This window comes from Oncorhynchus gorbuscha, linkage group LG07 (assembly GCF_021184085.1).
Source record: "Oncorhynchus gorbuscha isolate QuinsamMale2020 ecotype Even-year linkage group LG07, OgorEven_v1.0, whole genome shotgun sequence".
Classification (NCBI taxonomy): Eukaryota; Metazoa; Chordata; class Actinopteri; order Salmoniformes; family Salmonidae; genus Oncorhynchus; species Oncorhynchus gorbuscha.
Genome location: NC_060179.1, coordinates 37,619,067 through 37,644,336, shown reverse-complemented (window position 1 = coordinate 37,644,336; position 25,270 = coordinate 37,619,067). Strand labels below are relative to the sequence as shown.

At 42.0% G+C, this 25,270-nt stretch overlaps 1 protein-coding gene across 3 annotated transcripts in view; it reads right to left on the bottom strand.

Annotated features, from left to right (window-relative positions):
• The window catches only part of LOC124039839 (cadherin-18-like), a 369,098-nt gene that overhangs the window by 189,831 nt on the left and 153,997 nt on the right, over window positions 1–25,270 (bottom strand). The window contains exon 1 of one of the 3 annotated variants that reach the window (XM_046356289.1): window positions 15,863–16,093. The exons of the other annotated variants lie outside the window; for them this stretch is intronic. The gene's annotated coding sequence lies outside the window, so the exon portion shown is untranslated. Of the gene's footprint in view, window positions 1–15,862; window positions 16,094–25,270 lie in introns of those variants that run through there. 3 annotated transcript variants of the gene reach the window in all.

Here is a 25,270-nt window from a genome sequence, read left to right as displayed (position 1 = left end):
CTTGATTTGGTCTTATGTAGCAACATTTTTTTTAAATATTGGATAAAAGTAGAGCCTCAGAACTGGAAAATGGTATAACATACACTGCAGCTGAGGAACAATGGGAAAGTCATTCTGGTTTGAAAGTTGATCAACTTCTAACCCCACTTTTGAGACAATGGACCTAGAATATTTTGGTACACCTACTGGAGAGCTCTTCTTTGTCTACACCCATTCAGTATCGTTCACACCCTCTTAAGGCTTAGCCAAACCCATCTCTTTAAGGATTCACATATGAGTCCACGTGCAAATAAAAGTAAGGTAGTGTAGTAAACCACCAAACATTTCAAGACTAAAAGTGGTGAAAAAAGTAGCAAAAAGTAGTAGTAAAAGTTCACAGTCTAGTTCTATATCCTAATATGATTTTGGTGCCGTCATGTTGTCCTTCACATGACCGTCTCTGGTAAACACACATTATATCAAATAAAATCTAAGTTTATTTGTCACGTGCACAGGATACAGAAGGTGTAAACAGTACAGTGGAATGGTTACTTGCATAGTGGAGTCTTTGTTTAGACATGTAGCTAGCTAGCTAGCTAAACAATTAACCATAATCCCAACCCATACTACTAGCAATACAAACAAGCGGAAGTTGCCAAAAGAGTGGAAGTTGCATGTAATCCATGGCTTCTGGTTGGGATATGTACACATGGTCACTGTGGGGACGACGTCATCGTCGCACTTATTAATAGAGCCAGTGACTGATGCGGTGTACTCCTTAATGCCATCGGAAGAATTCCGGAACATATTCCAGTCTGTGCTAGAAAAACAGACTTGCAGTTTAGCATCTGCTTCATCTGACCACTTTCTTATTGACTGAGTCACTGGTGCTTCCTGCTTTAGGTTTTGTTTGTAAGCAAGAATCAGGAGGATCGAACTATGGTCAGATTTGCCAAATGGAGGGTGGGGGAGAGCTTTCTGTGTGTGGAGTAGAGGTGGTCTAGAGTTTTTTTCCCTCTGGTTTCACATTGAACATGCTAGAAGAAATGAGGTAAAACAGATTTAAGTTTCCCTCTATTAAAGTCCCCGGCCACTAGGGTGCTGCCTCTGGATGAGCATTTTCCCGTTTGCTTATTGAGTGTGGTCTTAGTGTCAGCATCAGTTTGTGGTGGTAAATAGACAGCTACGAATAATATAGATGAAAACTCTCTTGGAAATAGTGTGGTCTACAGCTTATCATGAGACACTCTACCTCAGACGAGCAAAACCTCAAGACTTCCTTAGATTTTGTGCACCAGCAGTTGTTTACAAATACATATATAGACCGCCAGCTATATGTTATTCATGTCTTAACTCGGTGAAACATAAGATATCACAGTTTTTAATGTACATTTGGTAGGATATACATACTTGTAGCTCGTCTATTTTATTATCCAATGATTATACGTTGGCTAATAGGACCAGATGTAAAGTCAGATTATCCAGTCGTCGTCGGATCCTTACAAGGAACCCAGCCCTTCGTCCCCGATATCTCCATCTCTTTCCCTGCGAATGACAGGGATGAGGGCCTGGTCTGATGTCTGATGTAAATCCTTCCCGTAGTTTGAAGATGTAATCCAGAGACAGCCTTCTGTGTTCTCTTTTCTACTCCCTCCGCATTTCAAATCCTGCTCTGCTCCCACCGGGAATTTCACTGATTTAAAAACTCGGTCAACTTCTTCCGTGACAACAACACTGTTGATCACCATTTCTTCCCCCTCATTGTCATCAGAAGACTCAAACAATTCTGGTTCAATTTCAAAAGAAATACCAAAATCAGGGATTTCCTCATCATCTGATTAATTTTCAGAGTCAGAAAGAGTCAGCAAGGCATGAATGTCCTCCAGATAGTAGTCCATCACAACTTTTTTCCCTGATCTTTGTCGATAGCGTCTGTTAAATTCAGGGCAGCAATGTTGAAAAGGAGAGTTATGGAGTGCTGCATCAGATGACCTGCCCTCAACCCAACTGAGATGGTTAGGGATGAGTTGGACCGCAGAGTGAAATGCAGCCAACGTATGTGCTCAGCGTATGTGGGAACTCTGGTAAAGCATCCCAGGTGAAGCTGGATGAGAGAATGCCAACAGTGTGCAAAGCTGTCATCAAGGCAACGGGTGGCTACTTTGAAGAATCTCAAATATATTTGGATTTGTTTAACACGTTTTTGGTTACTACATGATTCCATGTTTTATTTCGTAGTTTTGATGTCTTCAGTATTATTCTACATTGTTTAAAATAGTAAAAATAAAGTAAAAGCCTTGAGTGGGCAGGTGTCCAAATTGTTGACTGGTACTGTATATTCCAAAAGTATGGATCAGGTGCTATATTATCAATTAAACACTATGACATGAAGGGTCATCCACTGTAATGCAATGCCAGAAGAAAAGTTTGCACAGCAAATTGGCCAGTGTTACCTTGTGTTGATTTTTTAGTGTAACAATTATATTGTTGATGCAGAATCTCAAATATCAAATATATTTGGATTTGTTTAACACGTTCTTGGTTACTACATTATTCCATGTTTTATTTAGTAGTTTTGATGTCTTGAGTATTATTATACATTGTTTAAAATAGTAAAAATAAAGAAAAACACTTGAGTGAGCTGGCGTGAAAATAACCCGTGTTGGTGTTAATAACCAGTTTTGAGCCAAAACCATGCCCATCATAATAATATTTCCCAGCATGCTCTATTAATTGTTTGTTTCAATATTTTTTGTTTTTGCATGTACTGTACATTGATTGATTAATTCATCTTATGCTACTCAAATATACATAACATACATTTTTCTAAACGAATCCAATCTGTTACTTGGACTTATTGCACCTGGTTGTTTCAGTTTAGATGATTTCAGGTAGTCTCATATCTAAAGTCTTTCCCAATCCTGTCAGTCATTCTGAATTAAGGTTTGTGGGTAGAAAATATTGACTATCCCCACTCTGGCTCCAATAGGAATCACTTTGCAAGCCGTGATAACTGTATTAGAGAACAACTAGGCCTTTTTAGAAATATGTGTGGTATTAATGATATCAAATTCACTTAGGATCTCACTTGGTGAAGGCCATAGGACTGAAAACGATTTCAATCAATGCATTACCACCAACAACTGGACTGGAGTGTGGACCAGAGACCGGGAAGGTTTAAATCCTACCCATTACTCTTGTCTCCTTAACCCCTTGTCTTCTGCTTTATTGATTGGCATTTCCATTTCAACACTAAGATGTTTGAGAGCTTGCTTGGCAAGTACATCCACCTCCTCATTTCCCTCTACTCACACATGAGTTAGTACCAAGAGGGACCTCACAAATACACACATCTATCTCACCCTAAACAGGCACTGCAAAGTCTCATACAATACATCATTGTCTGCTCTGTGCCACAAATACATTTAAGCTGATCAGTGCTGCACATGAGTCAGAGCAGATGACTACCCTGTCTGGCCTCACCTCCTAAACCCACTCAACAGCCAAGAATATAGCCAGTAACTCCATTGTGTATACGGATAAATGATCCATTGCTCTTTTTGTCAATGCCACCTTTAACTCAGGAACACTAAAAGTTGCAAATGTCCTTTAAAGGTCCTTAGATCCACCAGTGAATATACCCAAGACAACATAGTATTACATTCTTACATGTTCACTTACAATATTTACTGGATCTACTCCTTCCTCACCAGCTCTTACCCTCTCAAGCAACCCTAGGTTTATCATTGGCTGAGGGAGCAACCAAGGTGGGATAGCAGGAAGAACCACAGAGGGAATGAACTTTTTCCCAAACAGTCCCATCTCTCTCTCCATGCCATTACCTATCCAGCCAAAGCTTGTTTTCAGATCTCATTCATCCTCCCAGCACTCTGGGAGGATGAATGCATGTTTTTGTAGGATGTGTAACCTTATGACTTTGAAGATTTTCCCAATATTTCATGGTTAATTGTTTTCATTCAACTTTAACGGCAGCTCTCCCAACTCTACATGCAGCGCTGCCACTGGGGAGGCCCTGACTGCTCCACAACATATTCTTAGAGCTTGAGCCTGGATTACATCTAGCTTTTTAAAGATGTCGGAGCTGCTGATCCATATGCTACACTATTGTTGTCCAGTGAAGACCTTGATGCCGCTATACAGTGTCTTCGGAAAGTATTCAGACACCTTGACGTTTTCCACATTGTGTTACGCTACAGCCTTATTCTAAAATTGATTAAGCCTTTCATGATTAAGCCTTTCATGCTTTCTATATCGTTCGCCCCAGCGTGAGTTTTTTTATGCACGTGATGTTAGAACGTTCTCTCCATTCCAGAATGGGATTGTTACGCGACAGTACAATGCCCTCAAACCAAGGCACACAGCCTGTATTTATTTAATTGTCTGTTTTCAATTTGTCAATTTCAAATGATTTTCTAGCAAGTTTTTCTTTTACATTTCTGACTTATTTAGGCACTTGTGAGTTGTCTCCTTTTGAAAGACATTGCTAATGCTACAGCTTAGCTCACTAGCTACATACACAAACAACAACACTGAATGACTGGGAGTGAGAGCTTAAGTGATTGACTGCATGCACGTGCCATTTGAATCAATAAATCACTATCAGAAAATGTTTTGTGTGGTAATTATTCATATATTTACTGTATTATTCTCATGTTTTTCAATGACTGATGACACATCATGCATTCCGATTCTTCCATAGATTGTAATGGGTGCATAGAGTGTGTGCAAAATACTTTTTTGAAGGATGTACTGATTATGACGAGCTAAGCTAATTCCAGATATTTGTGTGGAGCCATGTTTGTTGACATACAATGCATTCTGGGTTTCACGTAATTGTCTGTCGGACTGAAGATGCTATAACAAAATGCTATCATCGTCGGATTACTTTCGATTTCAAAAAAGAGTTTTATTCAATTATTTGATCAACGGTGAGCTCCCCCATGATGTGATTAATTATACATGGTAATTGCTATTAGCTAATTCATATTGTAGTTTAAGTCAGCCCAGAGTTATATGACTGCTTGTGTTGGTGTCAATCTTTCCTCAGTTAATGTTAGGATAAATGTAGCCTATTTTTTTCCAGTTAGGATGATTGTGTTATGCTATAGATACTTCTGTGAATATCTGAACATTGCATCCACAAATAACCTGCTCACATTCTGTACATAACTTTGTAAAGACTGTGCTTGTTTAAAACGTTTCTGAAAAAAAGTGTGGCCTGCTCAAATGCTGATTCTTGTGTCATTCAAAACTGGCCGTTCTAAATAAGCATTCTAAATAAGAGTTCTAATCACACGGGTGTGATCGTACGCTCAGGGATCACTATAGAACGATCACACCCGTGTGATGGTACGTGTGAAAGGGTTAAATATGTATTTTTTTTCTCAGCAATCTACACACAATAGCCCGTAATGACAAAGCGAAAACCGGTGTTAATTTTTAGAAGTAAATTTCTAAAAAAATAAATATCTTATTTACATTCCGAGTGGCGCAGTGGTCTAAGGCACTGCATCTCAGTGCTTGAGGCGTCACAACGGACACCCTGGTTCGAGCCTAGGCTGTATCACAACCGGCCGTGATTGTGAGTCCCATAGGGCGGCTCACAATTGGCCCAGCATCTTCCGGGTTTGGCCGGTGTAAGCCGTCATTGTAAATAAGAATTTGTTCTTAACTGACTTGCCTAGTAAAATAAAGGTTAAATAAAAAATTAATGAATTAATAATAACTGAAACACCTTATTTTTATAAGACTCGGAATTGAGCTCAGGTGCATCCTGTTTCCATTGATCATCCTTGAGATATTTCTACAACTTAATTGGATTCCACCTGTGTTAAATTCAATTGACTGGACATGATTTAAAAAGGCACATGTCTGTCTATATCAGGCCCCACAGTTGACAGTGCATGTCAGGGCAAAGACCAAGCCATGAGGTCCCCAAGCATTGAAGAACCCCAAGAACATAGTGGCCTCAAACATTCTTAAATGGAAGAAGTTCCATTTAACGACCAAGACCAACGAACAAGACTTTTCCTAGAGCTGGCCACCCGGCCAAACTAAATAATCGGGGGTGAAGGGCCTTGGTCAGGGAAGGAACCAAGAACCTAATGGCCATCTGGCAGAGCTCTAGAGTTCCTCTGTGGAAATAGGAAAACCTTCCAGAAGGACAACCATCTCTGCAGGACTCCACCAATCAGGCCTTTATGGTAGAGTGGCCAGACAGAAGCCAATCCTCAGTTAAAGGCACATGACAGCCCGCTTGGAGTTTGCCAAAAGGAACCTAAAGACTCTAAGACCATGAGAAACAAGATTCTCTGGTTTGATGAAACAAAGATTGAACTCTTTGGCAAGAATGCCAAGTGTCACATCTGGAGGAATCCTGGCACCATCCACACAGTGAAGCATGGTGGTGGCAGCATCATGCTGTGGGGATGTTTTTCAGTGCAAGGGACTGGGATACTAGTCAGGTTCGAGGCAAAAATTAACGGAGCAAAGTACAGAGATCCTTGATGAAAACCTGCTCCAGAGCGCTTAGGACCTCAGACTGGGGAGAAGTCTCACCTTCTAACAGGACAATGACACTAAGCACACAGTCAAGACAATCCAGGAGTGGCTTCGGGACAAGTCTCTGAATGTCCTTGAGTGGCTTCAGCAGAGTCCAGAATTGAACATCTCTGGAGGGATATGAAAATAGCAGTGCAGCAACACTCCCCACCCAACCTTATAGAACTTGATAGGATCTGCAGAGAAGAATGGGAGAAACTCCCCAATACAGGTGTGCTAAGCTTGTAGCATCATACCGAAGAAGTCTTAATGCTGTAGTTGCTGCAAAGGTGCTTCAACAAAGTACTGAGTAAAGGGTCTGAATGCTTACGTAAATTCTAAAAACCTGTTTTCACTTTGTCATAATGGGGTATTGTGTGTCGGGGAAAAAAACAATTTAATCACTTTTAGAAGGCTGTAATGTAACAAAATGTGCAAAGAGTCAAGGGGTCTGAATACTTCCCGAAGACACTGAAAAGAAGAAACTTTATTATGAAACCAAGATCAATGATATAAAAAATTATGGAAAAAAACTTGAATAATTTAAATGAAATTATGGGCAGAAAGGCAAATTCAACTCCATCTTTCATCAAATTATATGGCGTATTCATCAGAATACCATTTGATGTTGCCAATTATTTTAATTATTATTTAATTGGCAAAGTGGGCAAACTTAGGCAGGAAATGCCCATGACAAACAGTGAGCAAGTATATTCATGCATAAAAAACTAATAATAAAAGAGAAGCAGTTCTAGTTTGAATTTTGTAAAGTTAGTGTGGGAGAGGTGGAAAAATGATTGTTAACAATCAATAATAACAAACCTCCTGGCGATGGTGGCTGACTCTATAGCCACTCCTATCTGTCATATTTTTAATCTGAACCTAGAGGAAAGTATTTGTCCTCAGGCCTGGAGGGAAGGCAAAGTGGTAAAGCGGCCTTTACTGGTTCTAACCTATAAGCTTGCTGCCAGCTCTTAGCAAATTGTTGGAAAAATTGTGTTTGACCAAATACAATGCTATTTCTCTGTAAACAAATTAACAATAGACATTCAGCATGCTGACGATTGGTTGAAAGAAATTGCTAATAAGAAGGTCGTGGGAGCTGTACTGTTAGATTTCAGTGCAGTCTTTGATATTATTGACCATAACCTGTTGTTGAAAAAACTTGAGTGCTATGGATTTTCAACCTCTGCCACATCGTAGATTCAGAGATACGTATCTAATATAACTCAAAGTGTTTTCTTTAATGGAAGCATCTCTAATATCAAACATGTAATGTGTAGTGTACAGGGCAGCTCTCTAGGCCCTCTACCCTTTTCTATTTTTACCAATGACCTGCCACTGGCATTAAACAAAGCATGTGTGTCCATGTATGCTGATGATTCAACCATATACGCATCAGCAACCACAGCTAAGGAAGTCACTGAAACCCTTAACAAAGAGTTGAGATCTGTTTTGGAATGGGTGACCAGTAATAAACTGGCCCTGAACATCTCTACAACTCAGAGCATTGCATTTGGTACAAATCATTCCCTAAGTGCCATACAGCTGAATCTGGTAATGAATGGTGTGGCGGTTGAACAAGTTGAGGAGACCAAATTACCTGGCGTTACCTTAGATTGTAAACGGTCATGGTCAAAACATATAGATTCAATGGTTTCAGAGATGGGGAGAGGTCTAGCTGTAATAAAGAGATGCTTTGCTTTTTTTGACACCACACTCCAAAAATCAAGTTCTGCAGGCTCCAGTTTGTCTAATCTTGATTATTGTCCCCTTGTGTGGTCCAGTGCTGCAAGGAGACCTTGTTAAAACTTCTTAGAGATAGTGGGCAGCATTTCCATTTTTGGATAAATAGCGTGCACAATTTCTACTTCCTGCTACTCATGCCAGGAATATATTATATGCATATGATTAGTAGGTGTGGATAGAAAACACTTTGAAGTTTCTAAAACTGGTTCAATCATGTCTGTGACTATAACATAACTTATGTAGCAGGCAAAACTCCAAGGAAAAACTGTTCAGAATAAAAAAAATGTCTTTCCTCTGACAGTTCCCTCAATTGTTTTTGCCAAGGGAAATTAGATAGCACCCATTTCCACAGGATGTCACCAGTCTTTGGAATTAGGTTGAAGTTAATCATTGGTGAAACGAAGAAGAGGAACATCCTGGAACAACGTTACACTGTTGATAGTTACGCAAGAGGGAAAAAGGGGTATGTTTTGTTTACTTTCTCTATTGAATACAGTTTGCCCCGTCTACAATTTGATCGATTATTAACATTTAAAAATACCTAAAGTTGTATTACAAAAGTAGTTTGAAATATTTTGGCAAAGTTTATAGGCAACTTTTGAAATGTTTTGTAGTGACGTGTTTTGGAAAGCTGTTTTTTTCCGGATCAAACCTGCTTTATAAATGGACATTTTGGGTATACATGGACAGAATTAATCGAAAAAAAGGACCAATTGTGATGTTTAAGGGACATATTGGAGTGCCAACAAAGAAGCTCGTCAAAGGTAATGCATGTTTTATATTTTATTTCAGCGTTTTGTGTAACGCCGGCTACGCTAATGATTTTGTTTACAACTCGTTCAGGTGGTTCAGGGGGGGTGCATGCTATCAGATAATAGCTTCTCATGCTTTCGCCGAAAAGCATTTTAAAAATCTGACATGTTGGCTGGATTCACAACGAGTGTAGCTTTAATTGAGTACCCTGCATGTGTGATTTAATGAAAGTTTGAGTTTTATCGCGTTTTACATTTACATTTACATTTAAGTCATTTAGCAGACGCTCTTATCCAGAGCGTTATTTGAATATGCGCTAAATGCATTTCCCGAGCCTATTGGCCACTTGAGACGCTAGCGTCTCACTATCTCTAAGAGGTTTTAATATGTTCCACCCATGTCATTCAAGTGTCAGACCAGATCTCCAGGAACCTTAACTCTCCACCCTCTCCAGATTCCTCCTGTACAGCTTCAGGCATATTTCCTCCCCAACCTTCTTTGTAGTAAAAACACAGGGTGTGTTTTCTCAACTGAGAACTTGAAGCATCACCTGAGGGACCACTGCTCAACTTCTCTGATCACATCTTGAACTCTTCCGACTGCATGGGAAATATTTCTCCCTCTCTTCCTTAGTGCCCCATAATCTGCAAACAATGACCTCCCAATATCTGGTCTCACCTGGGAGATACATCATCAATCATAATGGAGAATAATAAAGGACTATTCACACTTCACTGGGGGGATACCATTATCTACCTCATACATTTTTGACATAGAGCTCCCCACCCTCACTTGTATTGAGCGTTGAAAGAATAAGTAATTTATTCTGTTAAAAACCCTTCCTTCAACCCCCATTTTATCCAGTTTGATAAGCAGGCCCTCCTTCAACATCATATCATGATCCTCCTTACTACTGCTTGTGCTTGTTTATACTGTATCAGTTACGGATAGTTATAGAACCTTTTCAACATCCTGAATGGCCCGTTCATACTTTTCACAGCGTCTCTGCACTATTCAGTCCACCAGGGAACTGCCTTCCTCATTCTCACCTGTGTACCTATGGGTGTCACCTGCCTTCCGGCCCCGACTGTTGCTCCTTTTACTACATCATTCACTGTTTCTATATACATCTACACTGAGATCCAACTGCAACAGTCCCTGTTCACTCAACTCCTGAAACTGACCCCCTTCTGCTTTCCGAAATATCCATCTAATTTCCTGCTGTATCTTAAAACCCTCATTCCGACAGTACACATGATTGGGTAGTTATCACTACCACTTGTAGATTCCTCCCATACCTCCCAACTACATCTGCCTGCCATTGAACTCGAGATCAGAGTAAGATCCAGGCCAGATTCATTTCCACTTTTACCATTTCCATAACTCTGTGACCCTCCCCAGAATGTACTGTGGGCATTAAAATCCCCACACCACATCACCTGTCTCCTATCTTGACTTTCTACACTCCCAAGGGCCATCAACTCCAGTCACTTACACGGGCTGTAAAAGTTCACTATTACCAGATTCCCTTCCTAACCACACTTCTAGCACTACATACTCCTGCTCAACTATAACATCTAGAGTAACTTTAAACCATGTCTCCTGGAGACATATCACATCTAGTTTAGCTGATAAATCCTCAAGAAACTGCTAGAACTGTTTTCCATTGGCTATCAAACTTCTCATGTTCCATTGGAGGATTAACACCCTTATTAAAATTAACCAAGACATGATTCCTGAATTAACTCAACTTAACTTAACCTCACATTTCCCCATGTCAATCCTGTGATCCCTAGATACTTTACTGCCTGATCTTTTTAGATTACTCACTTACCACGGAGTTGACTGGATCTCCACATTCCCCATAAGCATGTTCTCCCCCTCTCTTCACATGTCTCCTTTTGCCTTTACACCTCACCGGCACATGCTCAAACCTTCGACAGTTATAGCAACGCAATGGTTTCAGAACATAAGCTTGCAAATAGCAACTCAAATACCCCACTTTTTCTGTCAGTACCGGATCCTGTAAGTTTAGTAGCACTGATAGGCTATTTTTTTTTTTCTCATTATTATTTAACCAGGTAGGCAAGTTGAGAACAAGTTCTCCTTTACAATTGCGACCTGGCCAAGATAAAGCAAAGCAGTTCGACACATACAACAACACAGAGTTACACATGGAGTAAAACAAACATACAGTCAATAATACAGTAGAAAAATAAGTCTATATACAATGTGAGAAAATGTGGTGAGATAAGGGAGGTAAAGGCAAAAAAAGGCCATGGTGGCGAAGTAAATACAATTTAGCAAGTAAAACACTGGAATGGTAGATTTGCAGTGGAAGAATGTGCAAAGTAGAGATAGAAATAATGGAGTGCAAAGGAGCAAAATAAATAAATAAATACAGTAGGGGAAGAGGTAGTTGTTTGGGCTAAATTATAGATGGGCTATATACAGGTGCAGTAATCTGTGAGCTGCTCTGACAGCTGGTGCTTAAAGCTAGTGAGGGAGATAAGTGTTTCCAGTTTCAGAGATCTTCATAGTTTGTTCCAGTCATTGGCAGCAGAGAACTGGAAAGAGAAGCGTCCAAAGGAAGAATTGGTTTTGGGGGTGACCAGAGATATATACCTGCAGGAGCGCGTGCTACAGGTGGGTGCTGCTATGGTGAGCAGCGAGCTGAGATAAGGGGGGGACTTTACCTAGCAGGGTCTTGTGGATGACCTGGAGCCAGTGGGTTTGGCGACAAGTATGAAGAGAGGGCCAGCCAACGAGAGAGTACAGGTTGCAGTGATGCGTAGTATATGGGGTTTAGGTGACAAAACGGATGGCACTGTGATAGACTGCATCCAATTTATTGAGTAGGGTATTGGAGGCTATTTTGTAAATGACATCGCCGAAGTCGAGGATCGTTAGGATGGTCAGTTTTACGAGGGTATGTTTGGCAGCATGAGTGAAGGATGCTTTGATGCAAAATAGGAAGCCAATTCTAGAATTAACTTTGGATTGGAGATGTTTGATGTGAGTCTGGAAGGAGAGTTTACAGTCTAACCAGACACCTAGGTATTTGTAGTTGTCCACATTTTCTAAGTCAGAACCGTCAGGAGAAGTGATGCTGGACTGGTGGCAGGTGCAGGCAGCGATCGGTTGAAGAGCATGCATATAGTTTTACTTGTATTTAAGAGCAGTTGGAGGCCACGGAAGGAGAGTTGTATGGCATTGAAGCTCGTCTGTAGGGTTGTTAACACAGTGTCCAAAGAAGGGCCAGAAGTGTACTGAATGGTGTCGTCTGCGTAGAGGTGGATCAGAGACTCACAAGCAGCAAGAGCGACATCATTGATTTATACAGAGAAGAGAGTCGGCCCAAGATTGAACCCTGTGGCACCCCCACAGAGAGAGGCCCAGACAACAGGCCCTCCGATTTGACACACTGAATTCTATCAGAGAAGTGGTTGGTGAACCAGGCGAGGCAATCATTTGAGAAACCAAGGCTATCGAGTCTGCTGATGAGGATGTGGTGATTGACAGAGTCGAAAGCCTTGGCCAGGTCAATGAAAACGGCTGCACAGTATTGTTTCTTATCGATGGCGGTTAAGATATTGTTTAGGACCTTGACCGTGGCTGAGCTATACCCATGACCTGCTCTGAAACCAGTTTGCATAGCGGAGAAGGTGCGGTGGGTTTCGAAATGGTCGGTAAACTGTTTGTTGACTTGGCTTTCGAAGACCTCGCTTGTAGGATAGATATAGGTCTGTAGTAGTTTGGGCCAAGAGTGTCCCCCCCTTTGAAGAGGGGAATGACCGCAGCTGCTTTCCAATCTTTGGGAATCTCAGACGACACAAAAGAGTGGTTGAACAGGCTAGTACTAGGGGTTGCAACAATTTTGGCAGATCATTTTAGAAAGAAAGGGTCCAGATTGTCTAGCCCGGCTGATTTGTAGGGTCCAGATTTTGCAGCTCTTTCAGAACACCAGCTGACTGATTTGGGAGAAGGAGAAATGGGGAAGGCTTGGGCAAGTTGCTGTGTGTGTGTGTGGGGGGGGGGGCTGTTGACCGGGGTAGGGGTAGCCAGGTGGAAAGCATGGCCAGCTGAAGAAAAATATGCTACTATACACCACACGTTTTCATACCTGCTTGAGTGTGTGAGCCTTCTCACACTGTTTAGCATCAACACACCTCATCCAAGACGTTTAGCAGACACAATCTTTCCTACTTTACTCTTCAAATCACTAGACCAATGCGATCGGACTTATCGCAGTAACTCCACCCTTGTCCTCAAACTTCACCAACACCTTGAACTCCACTTCTATTCACACAACACTGCGAACCAAACCTCTCTCACCACTCCTCTCCTCTGATGAGACCTGCAAAGAACCTTGGTCTTCCTCTTCTTCACATCTACCCGCACTACTCTTACTCCACCTTTTCACCTCCATCACTACACTTGTGACATCCTCCTCAATGCCTAATCCCCCTACTTTTCCATCCATCTCTGCTCCAGTCACAGCCCAGTGTTGCTCAACCACCCCCACGTCAACACTAAAACACCTTTCCAGTCCAAATCGGATGCTTTCACTGCACAAACCACAGGCATGACCAAGTTCGAGTCTGGTCAACAACAGCAAGAAACAGTCCAGGACAAAGAATGGATGAATGCAACATCCAGGTCTATGTCACTAACAAATATAGTCATGGGTGGTAACTCTAAAATTCACTCGAAAGGCATGGCACTCTGGAGAATATGCAAATAAGGTTTTACTCTAAGCAGTCTGTTAATTAAGAACTAGAAAAGTGTGGACCGTATAGACACTGCAACAGTGTTAAATGTAGATTCAGTGTTTTAGTACTACTTCTAATAATAATCATACAAATAATCAACCATAATAATAATGGATTAGATTTATAAAATGCCTTTTCAACCTAGGTGCTCAAAACCCTTTACATAGTAAGGGGGGAACTCACGTCATCCGCCACCAAGTGTAGTGACCACTTGGGTTATGCACGGCAACCATTTGTGCCATTACGTTTCAGGTATGTCTCTAGAGAAAGCAAGCTTGAGCCATTACAAGACTAATGCATACCATTTACAGGGCCCAGTATCTGCTGGTTTTTAATTTTTCCTTTCAATTAAGACTTACTGTAGATAACCAGATGAGGGGAGTTCCTTACTAATCAGTGACTTTAATTCATCAATCAAGTACAAGGGAGGAGCAAAACCCGGCAGGCACACGGCCCTGCGTGGAATGAGTTTGACACGTGCCCTTCATCAATGACCATCATGCTGACACCAAGGTCTGTCCTTCAAACACAGACTTAAACAGAGCCACTGTTCAAGACTGCAGGAAGAGATGGGGATAACTCTGCCATCAAGTCCGACTTTTCATCAATTCCTTTATTTTCAGAATAAAAGCGTTATATCCCCTTAAGCTAGTTTAGAGTGATCATGAGAGGTCATCATGCAATTGTCATTATCCTCTAGGGGTTGTTTCCTGGACACAGACTAAACCTATAGTCCTGGATTAAGAAGAATGCTCAATTGAGATTCTCAATTTAAAGTGTTGCATTGATTAGGCTTAATCTGTGTCTGGGAAACCAGTCTTGGATGTCCAGTTTGCATCACAGAATTTAAAGTGATGAAAGCCAGTACAGCATACTCCCAAAGCCATCCTCACGAAACCAACCTCTCACCAGAATTCGCGGAAATGGAACACAATGATTGAAAGTCAGCCCAGGTTGTACAATGGAGGGCTGGAACTGTCAGGTCAGAATACAGATAATCAGTTCCTAATGTGGAACGTGGAAACACTCTGACAGAAGCTTTACATAAGCATTATTATGTAGTGCAATGATTTGATGCTCAACGGCTGTTGTGAAAGCAAAAATTAAAAAGAAAAAAAAATGACAACAACAGTGCTTCCATAAATTAGCTCACACTCCAATGGAAATATCAAAAACATTTCACTGCCACCCATCCTGCAGTTGAGCTCACCTTTCTAGACAGAGATAACAATTACAATACAAACACTGAGCAGAGTCTGACGAGGTAGAATCCGGTTCAGGAACAACTCAACATCCGACAGTTGACTTGTGTTTTTTCATAGCAAGCAACCCATCGTATTTCATAGCATTTATTTCCATACAACCACGAATATGCTGTAGTTTTTCCATAACATTTAATAACAGTCAAACATTTCTCCCCATTTCTATGCATTCCAACACAAGAGCCTGTATGCTGTTCTTTTTCAACAACAAAAAAATAATAATGATAATAATAATTCAGAGAGAGATTAAATTTGATGCGGAGAAAGACCTCTGCTAATAATGGAGTTGAGTCTCCTTTTCCTGCAGTGCATTTATATTTGTCTGGAGCTAGCGCTGCGCATGCATTAGATGGATCAGATATCAAAATTCACACTTTCTCACACTCCCTTACATCAGCTGTAGCAGTGGCAGTAGCATGAATCTTTAACTCCAGTGAGGGATAGAGAAGAAGGCTTACAACATGCACACCACTGGAGACTGCAAGTGCGGTCATTAGCACCAAAAAATGACTTGCAATAAACCCCGCTCCTTGCTTTCTTTATCACTCCCTCCCTCTCTCTCTAACACACACACACTCACAAACAAATGACTTGCTTTAAACTCTCTCTCTCTCTCTCTCTCTCTCTCTCTCTCTCTCTCTCTCTCCCTCCCTCTCCCCCTCTCCTCTCTCTCTCTCTCTCTCTCTCTCTCTCTCTCTCTCTCTCTCTCTCTCTCTCTCTCTCTCACTCTCACTCTCTCTCATCCACACACACTCACGCGCACATAACTTAAAACATTTTCCATACCTGGTGGGACTTCTTCTGACAGGTATGACAGCTGTCGGCTTGTGAGGAGGAATGAGCAGGACTTTCTGTGCACTCCTCACCATTTTCTTTCTCTTTTTCTCACTCCCTTTTTCCATCTCTCTACCTCTGTCTGTCTCTCTGGGGCATTGCTTAGTGGCCGGCTAGCGGAGCGCCCTCTGTCTCTCTCTATTGCTGTCTCCCTCACTGTGTGTGTGTGTGTGTGTGTGTGTGTGTGTGTGTGTGTGTGTGTGTGTGTGTGTGTGTGTGTGTGTGTGTGTGTGTGTGTGTGTGTGTGTGTGTGTGTGTGTGTGTGTGTGTGTGTGTGTGTGTGTGTGTGTGTGTGTGTGTGTGTGTGTGTGTGTGTGTGTGTGTGAGAGAGAAAGAGGTGGATTGAGGGAGAGTATGTGTGTACAGTATGAGCCATCCTCCAATCCTGCCTGACTACGACTGCAGCAGCTCCAGGAGGAGGAGATCTCTGACTGGTAAACTGAGGGCTTAGAACATGTCTGTCAGGCTTGCACCGCCCTCTGTCTTTCACATTACCCTCATATCCCTCTCTGTCTCTTGCTATATTTATCTATGCTAACCTCCATATTCATCCACATATCTCTCCTTCACTCAGTCATATTTGTCTCCCCAAATTCGCTCTCCTTCTAACACACGAACGAATGCAAACACACACACCCATTCCATCTCTCAGTTACCCCAGGGCTAGCTGTGGAGTCCGCCTCTGAATTCAGCAGTGCTTTCGCTCTCACTGGCTCCAAAGGGAAACGTAATGAATAATGAACAGAGGAGTGAAAGAGAAGGATGGGGGTGGAGGTGGAGGAGATGGGCAGTGGGAGAGAGAACGAGTGAGAAGAGGCCCTTCAGGACCATGGGACATTGGAGAGAGGGCTACTTCGTGGTGTTCACCCACCAATTAGGTAGACAAGAAGAGAGGAATAGAATATAGACGATGTGGCAAAGTGGAGGAGGACAGGGGATGGAGGGATGAGGTGGAGGTCTCTAACTAAAGAGGGTGCTTGATATAGAGACAGATTAGACTCCAGAGACAAGGAGGGCGGCTCAGGCCAAGATGAGAGACAGGAGGAGAAAACGGATGTTGAAAGACAGAGGGGCTCCAGGAAGACGTCACAGGGACATGCTCTCCTTTACACAGTGCTGCTCCTTCATCTATCATCTAGACCCAGTTCTCTCAGACTAGACCAGACAAGAGTTTCTCATTTATCAAATGTACTAAAGAGTTTATCTGCATACGACTACCCACACCTTTCTGAAAGGTAAGCTATGTGTTTTAAAAATGCACATGTAAGGTATTCAAACTGTTTTTAGATTAACCCCACCTAACAATGTATTTGAAATGGCCTGGTTGCTTCGGGTGAGGATTTAAGCCATTCTCGACCCCAATCCATTCTGTTTCAAATTTCAAGTATCTAGTGACTGGGTTGGTTATAATAGAAACTGAATGAAGGTTATTGGTGGAGTATTGATGGGGGTCAGTAAAGCTACCTAGTTGCAGTCAAACATAATTGTTAAGCCCTGGGAAGAGAGCTGTGGTCTTAATGACATGCTCCAGGGGTCTTTGAGGGATACTGGTGTATTGATCTAAGGGTCCTTTCACACCGTGATGTCTTTTTTCACTGACAGCTCTTTAATGATAGCTCTCTAAATCATCTCACAGACTGGGCTAATTGTCGGAGAAGACATTACAGATGATAAAAATCTGATTATATAGTGTCATTCCGAAACCGTTGACACTGTAATGAGCAAGGACACCAAGTTAGCATTTAACCACATAGCATTTCCTTACAGACACTGAACTTGGTCCTTTTGTTTTCCGAATACATCAAATTGCACACTGTTTTTTTGAACTAACGAATGTAGACATTTTCAAATACATGAAATGTAAAAGTTTTATATCACAAAATAGTTTGTAGAAATTTGTGCACGTCTGTTTATTGTCTTTTCTTTATGTATGGTTATTGTAAAAAAATATATAAAAAAATATAATATAATATAAACTGTAATTTTGTTCAGACTGAGGGTATACGCCTGCTCATTGGGCGTTTAAGACCTGGCTACAGACTTTGAGGCTAATCCGCCATTTTGTTAGCTCAAACAGTGAGTGAGCGAGTGTGTACAAAAATGTATTAATGTGGTATGTGATGGTTGTGTGAGTGGCTGTGGTGGGTCCCTCCATAAATAACACTTCGGTCAATTAATCACAGCTAAGCAGAACAGAGAGATTAAGCAGTCGACTGAATCTCATTTCAAGCTGCTGGTTTGTGGTTTGGGTGGGTGTATGCGTGGGACATGCTGGGGACACAGACAAATGGCCAACTCACTGGGTTCCAGCTCTAGTGGAGCTATAGGAAGACACATTACCAGGCTGCAATAAAGAATTTGTTTTTCTCGTCTAATTTATGTGGTGCTGGACAAACATCAAGGTGGCATGCATTGACACGTGTATCTTACTCATGGCTTTCTTTTGCAAAATGACTATGAATTAACTGACTTAGTTTCAAAAAATTGTCAACATATACTGTAACATCACATTAAGATGTGGGACATTCATTGTATTACAGGGAACAATAGCAGGTCTATTTTTTTCAGAGAAATAGGTCATTGTTCCCTGGTTGGGGCAGACACCAGCCTAGCTATCAAGCTAGCCAAGTTTCCTTAGCAGCTTGTAAACAGTCCACAGGCCTTGCGTCTAGGACCACTGATTGTTCCTGGAGTGTGACTGTTTTAATCCTTGCTGTTTGCTACTGATTCCATCTGCCCTGCAACCTGCCCTGTCTGGAACCAGAAGGAGTAACAGCGTAGCCTACGTTCCTACCATGACAAAGACCGAAGCCGGTGGGAGTACCGTTAAGGACAGCGGTGTCTCTCTATCACAGGTGAAAGATCCTTCAATGAACAATAAGATTTCTACAAGCAGTTGTTACAACAACAAGAAAATAGCTTCAAGTGTCCAAATACTGGTGGAGTCAACTAATAAATAATTAACAATTTGACCTGTGAGGTCCAGGACCTGAAGAACAGTTTGCATTTGAGTTTAACAGCAGAACAACAAGATGACAGAAATCTGTAAGTCATTAAGAGGACATCAGTTATGCATGTGAATCCATGATAACAATGACGAATAAATCTGATTACCTAGAGGAACAATCAAGGCGGCACAACGTTGCAGACAAAATTGCTGAACCTCCACATAAGACCTGGAGGGAAAGATTCACTGACAACCTTGAGGGGGGAGTGCACACACAGGACTGGAAAACCCACCACCGGCCCAGGTGACAGGGCCACAATAGTGTTCAAGTTCCTGAGGTTCAAGGACAAGGTAACTGTTCATGAAAAAGCCAAGAACTTGAGAGGAACATGCATCTTCCTCAACAAGGACTATCCTGAAGATCCAAAAGGTCCCGGACGTGCTCAATGGGATTGAGATCCGCGCTCTTCACTGGCCATGGCAGAACACTGACATTCCTGTCTTGCAGGAAATCCCGCACAGAAAGAGCAGCATGGCTGGTGGCATTGTCATGCTGGAGGGTCATGTCAGGATGAGCAAGCAGGAAGGATACCACAAGGAGGATTTCTTCCCTGTAATGCACAGCATTGAGATTGCCTTCAAAGACAACAAGCTCAGTCCGATGATGATGTAACACACCGCCCCAGACCATGACGGACCTTCCAACTCCAAATCGATCCCGCTCCAGAAGACAGGCCTCAGTGTAACACTCATTCCTTCATCGATAAACGCAAAGGCGACCATCACCCCTGGTGAGACAAAACCGCGACTCGTCAGTGAAGAGCACTTTTTGCCAGTCCTGTCTGCTCCAGCGACGGTGGGTTTGTGCCCATAGGCGATGTTGTTACCGGTGATGTCTGGTGAGGACCTGCACTACAACAGGCATACAAGTCCTCAGTCCAGCCTCTCTCCGCCTATTGTGGACAGTCTACGCACTGATGTAGGGATTGTGCGTTCCTGGTGTAACTCGGGCAGTTGTTGTTGCCATGCTGTACCTGTGCCGCAGGTGTGATGTTCAGATGTACCAAACCTGTGCAGGACTTGTTACACGTGGTCTGCCACTGTGAGGATGATCAGCTGTCCGTCCTGTCTCCCTGAAGCGCTGTCTTAGGCATCTCACAGTACGGACATTGCAATTGATTGCACTTGCCACATCTGCAGTCCTCATTCCTCCTTGCAGAATGCCTAAGGCACATTCACGCAGATGAGCAGGGACCTAGGGCATATTTATTTTGGTGTTTTTCAGAGTAAGTAGAAAGGCCTTTTCAGTTTTTAATTTCCTACCGTCTGTAAGCTGTTAAGACACTAACGACAGTTCCACAGGTGCATGTTCCTTAATTGTGTTCATTGAACAAACTTGGGAAACAGTGTTTAAACCCTTTACAATGAAGATCTGTGAAGTTATTTGGACTTTTACGAATTATCTTTGAAAGATAGAGTCCTGAAAAAGCGGATTTCTTTAGTTGCCGAGTTTATATGTAGCCTTCGAAATAAGGTTTATGAAATCAATAACATGCTAACATCATATAAGATTAATATATTTGCCATTTTTGAGACTAACTAAGATAATTCCTTTGATGATACAGCAGTAGCAATACAAGGATATAACATCTACAGAAGAGACTGGAATGCCTATAGGGGTGGTGTTGCTGTATAAATTCAGAGACATAGGCCACCGAGGGCTAACAGTCAGGATACCTTAATATTGATTGGTTTTCATCAAGTGGTCCGCTCAATTGGTACCATTGCTGGAGAAAGGAATGCAGCCGTTTTATTGTCTCTTAACAAACTGTACTGTTTTGTTTGTTTTTTCGCATTGCTTGTAACTTTTTTACATAATGATGCTGCTACCTTCTCTTTTAACCAACAAGAGCTTCTGGACATAAGAACAGCGATTACTCACCTCGAAATGGGCAAATAATTTTTCTATAATGAGTCGGACAGGAAGGATATACTCCAAACACACGAATAGGCCCTCATCCCCATCATTCGCTGGAGAAAGAAACAGATATTTCGCGGTAAGATATCGGGGTGCCGTGTGAGGATCAGGCGACGAGTAGCTAATCTGCCTTTGCCATCTGTACCCTAGCTAACGTTCAATTGCTGGAAAATAAATGGCAAGAACTGTAAGCACGTATGTCCTACCAATGGGACAATAAAAACTGTAATATCTTATGTTTCACCAGGTTGTGGCTGAAATAAATTAATAACAGCTGGTGGGTTATACACTATCGGTAGGATAGAACAGCAGCCTCTGGTGAGACACGGGGTGGGGGCCTATGTATATTTGTAAACAAATGCTGGTGCACGATATCTAAGGAAGTCTCAAGGTTTTGCTCGCCTGAGTATCTCATGATAAGCTGTAGACCACACTATCTACCTAGAGAGTTTTCATCTGTATTTTTCGTAGGTGTGTATATATCATCACAGACCGATGCTGGCACTAAAATCACATGCAATGACCTGTATACCGCCATAACTAAACAGGAAACCTCTCATCCAGAGGCAGCGCTCCTAGTGGCTGGGGAAACTTAAATCAGTTATACCTCATTTCTATTAGCATGTTAAATGCGCATCCAGAGGGAAAATAAAACTCTAGACCACCTTTACTCCACACACAGAGATGCGTACAAAGCTCTCTCTCGTCCTCCATTTGGCCATAATTATATCCTCCTGATACAAGCAAAAATTAAAACAGGAGGCACCAGTGACTCGGTCTATAAAAAGTGGTCAGATGAAGCAGATGCCAAACTACATGACTGTTTTGCTAGCACAGACTGGAATATGTTCAGATGTACCAAACCAAACACCTCCCTAAAGAATAGAGATGTCGCTTTCAAGAAGCGGGTAGCTTACAAAAAATCCCTCTATGCCCTCCGACTAACTTTAAAAATGGCAAAACATCAATACAGGACTAAGATCGAATAGTACAACGATTGTACTATTAAAAATATATATATTTTTTTTGTACTACAAAAATTACAGACTACAAAGGGAAGCACAGCCGAGAGCTGCCCAGTGACATGAGCCTACCAGATGAGCTAAATAACTTCTATGCTCGCTTCGAGGAAAGTAACATTGAAACATGCATGACAGCATCAGCTGTTCTGGGTCTCTGTGTGATCACGCTCTCTGTAGTCGATGTGAGTAAGACCTTTAAACAGGTCATCATTCACAAGGCCGCAGGGCCAGAAGGATTACCAGGACATGTACTCAGAGCATGCACTGACCAACTGGCAAGTGACTTCACTGGCATTTTCAACCTCTCCCTGACTGATTCGGTAGTACCTACATGTTTCAAGCAGACCACCATAGTCCCTGTGCTCAAGAACACTAAGGTAACCTGCCTAACTGCCTACCGACCCGTAGCACTCAGGTCTACAGCCATGACATGCTTTGAAAGGCTGGTCATGGCTCACATCAACACCATCATCCTCAAAACCCTAGACTCCAATTTGCATACCGCCAACAGATCCACAGATGATGAAATGTATTTTGCACTCCACACTGCCCTTTCACTCCTGGACAAAAGGAACACCTATGTGAGAATGCTATTCATTGACTACAGCTCAGCGTTCAACACCATAGTGCCCTCAAAGCTATTCACTAAGCTAAGGATCCTGGGACTAAACACCTCCCTCTGCAACTGTATCCTGGACTTCCTGATGGGCCACCCTCAGGTGGTAAGGGTAGGTAACAACACATTCACCATGCTGATCCTCAAAACAGGGGCCCGTCAGGAGTGCCTAGTTAGTCCCCTCATATACTCCCTGTTCACTCATGACTGCGCGGCCAGGCACGACTCCAACACCATCATCAAGTCTGCCGATGACACAGTAGTGGTAGGCCTGCTCACCAACAATTATGAGACAGCCTATAGGGATGAGGTCAGAGACCTGACCGTGTGGTGCATGGACAACAACCTCTCCCTGAACGTGATAAAGACAAAGGAGATGATTGTGGACTACAGGAAAAGGAGGACCGAGCACACACTCATTCTCATCATCATTGAGAGCTTCAAGTTCCTTGGCGTCCACATCACCAACAAACTAATATGATTCAATCACACCAAGACAGTCGTGAAGAGGGCACCACAAAACCTATTCCCTCTTAGGAGACTTAAAAGATTTGCCATGGGTCCTCAGATCCTCAAAAGGTTTTACAGCTGCACCATCGAGAGCATCCTGAAGGGTTGCAACACTGCCTGGTATGGCATCTGCTTGGCCTCAGCCTGCAAGGCACTACAGAGGGTAGTGCGTACGGGCCAGTACATCACTGGGGCCAAGCTTCATGCCCCCAGGACCTCTATACCAAGCAATGTCAGAGGAAGGCCCTAAAAGTAGTTAAAGACTCCAGCAACCCTACTCATAGACTGTTCGTTCTGCTACCCCACGGCAAGCGGTACCGGAGCACCAAATCTAGGTCCAAGAGGCTTCTACCCCAGGCTTCTACCAAAAGCCATAAGACTCCTGAGCATTTAATCAAATGGCTACCCAGACTATTTGCATTGCCCCCCACCTCCCCACCCTTCCAAGCCGATGCTACTCTCTGTAATTATCTGTGCATAGTCACTTTAATTACTCTACCTACATCTACATATTACCTTTATAACCTCGACACCGGTGCTTGCGCACATTGACTCTGTACCGGTACCCCCTGTGTATAGGCCGGCTATTGTTAACTACTGCTGCTCTTTAATGATTAGTTATTCTATTTTTTTCTTTTTTCTTAAAACTGCATCGTTGGTTAAGGGGTGGCAGATAGCCTAGTGGTTAGAGCGTTGGACTAGTAACTGGAAGGTTGCCAAATCGAATCCCTGAGCTGACAAGGTCAAAATCTGTCATTCTGCCCATGAGCAAGGCAGTTAACCCACTGTTCCTAGGCCGTCATTGAAAATAAGAATGTGTTCTTAACTGATTTGCTTGTTAAATAAGGGAGAAAAAAATGGCTTGTAAGTAAGCATTTCAGGGCTACATCTGTTGTATTTGTCAACAAGTGCCTATAATCTGGTTCAGGTTATTAATCAACCTACCAGGGAGTTTACAAACACTACAGGAACTTTAGAATCCTCATGCATTGATCACATGAATGCTGTATAACTTCATTCCATTGCTTGCAGTGATCAAAATATAGTGTCTATTTCCAAGAAAGGTAAAAAAAAAGATGGGCCTAAAATAGTGTATAAGAGATCCCAAATTTTTTGTGCTGTGACTTATTTGGAGGATGGGATGTTAAAAATATTTGCTTATTTGATGTGATTATACAGGAGCATACAGACGCTGCATGAATTTATGAAATTGCTTATTCCAATTATTGATAAACATGCAGCAGTTAAGAAACTGACTGTTAGAATTGTCAAGGCTCCATGGATTGATGAGGAATTGAACAACTGTATGGTTGAAATAGATGGGGGAAAAGGAGTGTCTGCATGTCTGACTGGCTGGCTTACTACAAATTGAGAAATTGTGTGACTAAACTCAACAAACAGAAGAAGAAACTATATTATGAAGCCAAGATCAATGATATAAAGAATGATGGGAAAAAAACTTTGAGTACAACTCCATCTTTCATCAAATTAGATGACTTATTCATCACAAAACCATTTGATGTGGCCAATTATTTCAATGATTTCTTCATTGCCAAAGTGGGCCAATTGTGGCAGGAAATGCCAAGAACAAACAGTAAGCCATTGTACACATGCAGAACAAAATAATGAAAGAAAAGCATTGTAAGTTACATTTTTTTGTTAGTGTGGGAGAGGTGTAACAATTGTTGTTATCGATCAATAATGACTTACCTCCTGGCATTAACAAACTTGGATGGAAAGCTACTGAGGATAGTAGCATACTCTATAGCCACTCCTATCTGTCATATCTTTAATCTGACATTAGAGGAAAGTGTTTGTCCTGAAGTCTGGATGAAAGCCAAAGTCATTTCGCTACCCAAGAAGGTTAAATAAGCCTTTACTGGTTCTAACAGCCAACCTATTAGCTTGCTTCCAGCTCTTAGAAAACTTATATATCGTGGATTCATAGCTATCTATCTAATATAACACATATTGTTTTCTTGAATGAAAGCTTCTCTAATGTTAAACATGTAAAGGGTGGTGTACCACAGGGCAGCTCTCTTCACACTCTACTCTTTTCTATTTTTTTACCATTGACCTGCCACTGGCATTAAACAAAGCCTGAGTGTCCATGTATGCTGATGATTCATCGCTATACACGTCAATAACCACAGCTAGTGAAATCACTGTAACCGTAAACAAGGAGTTGCAGTCTATTTTAGAATGCGTGGTTGGTAATAAATTGGTCCTCAACATCTATAAAACTAAGAGCATTGTATTTGTTAAAAATCAGATCTAGACCTCAACT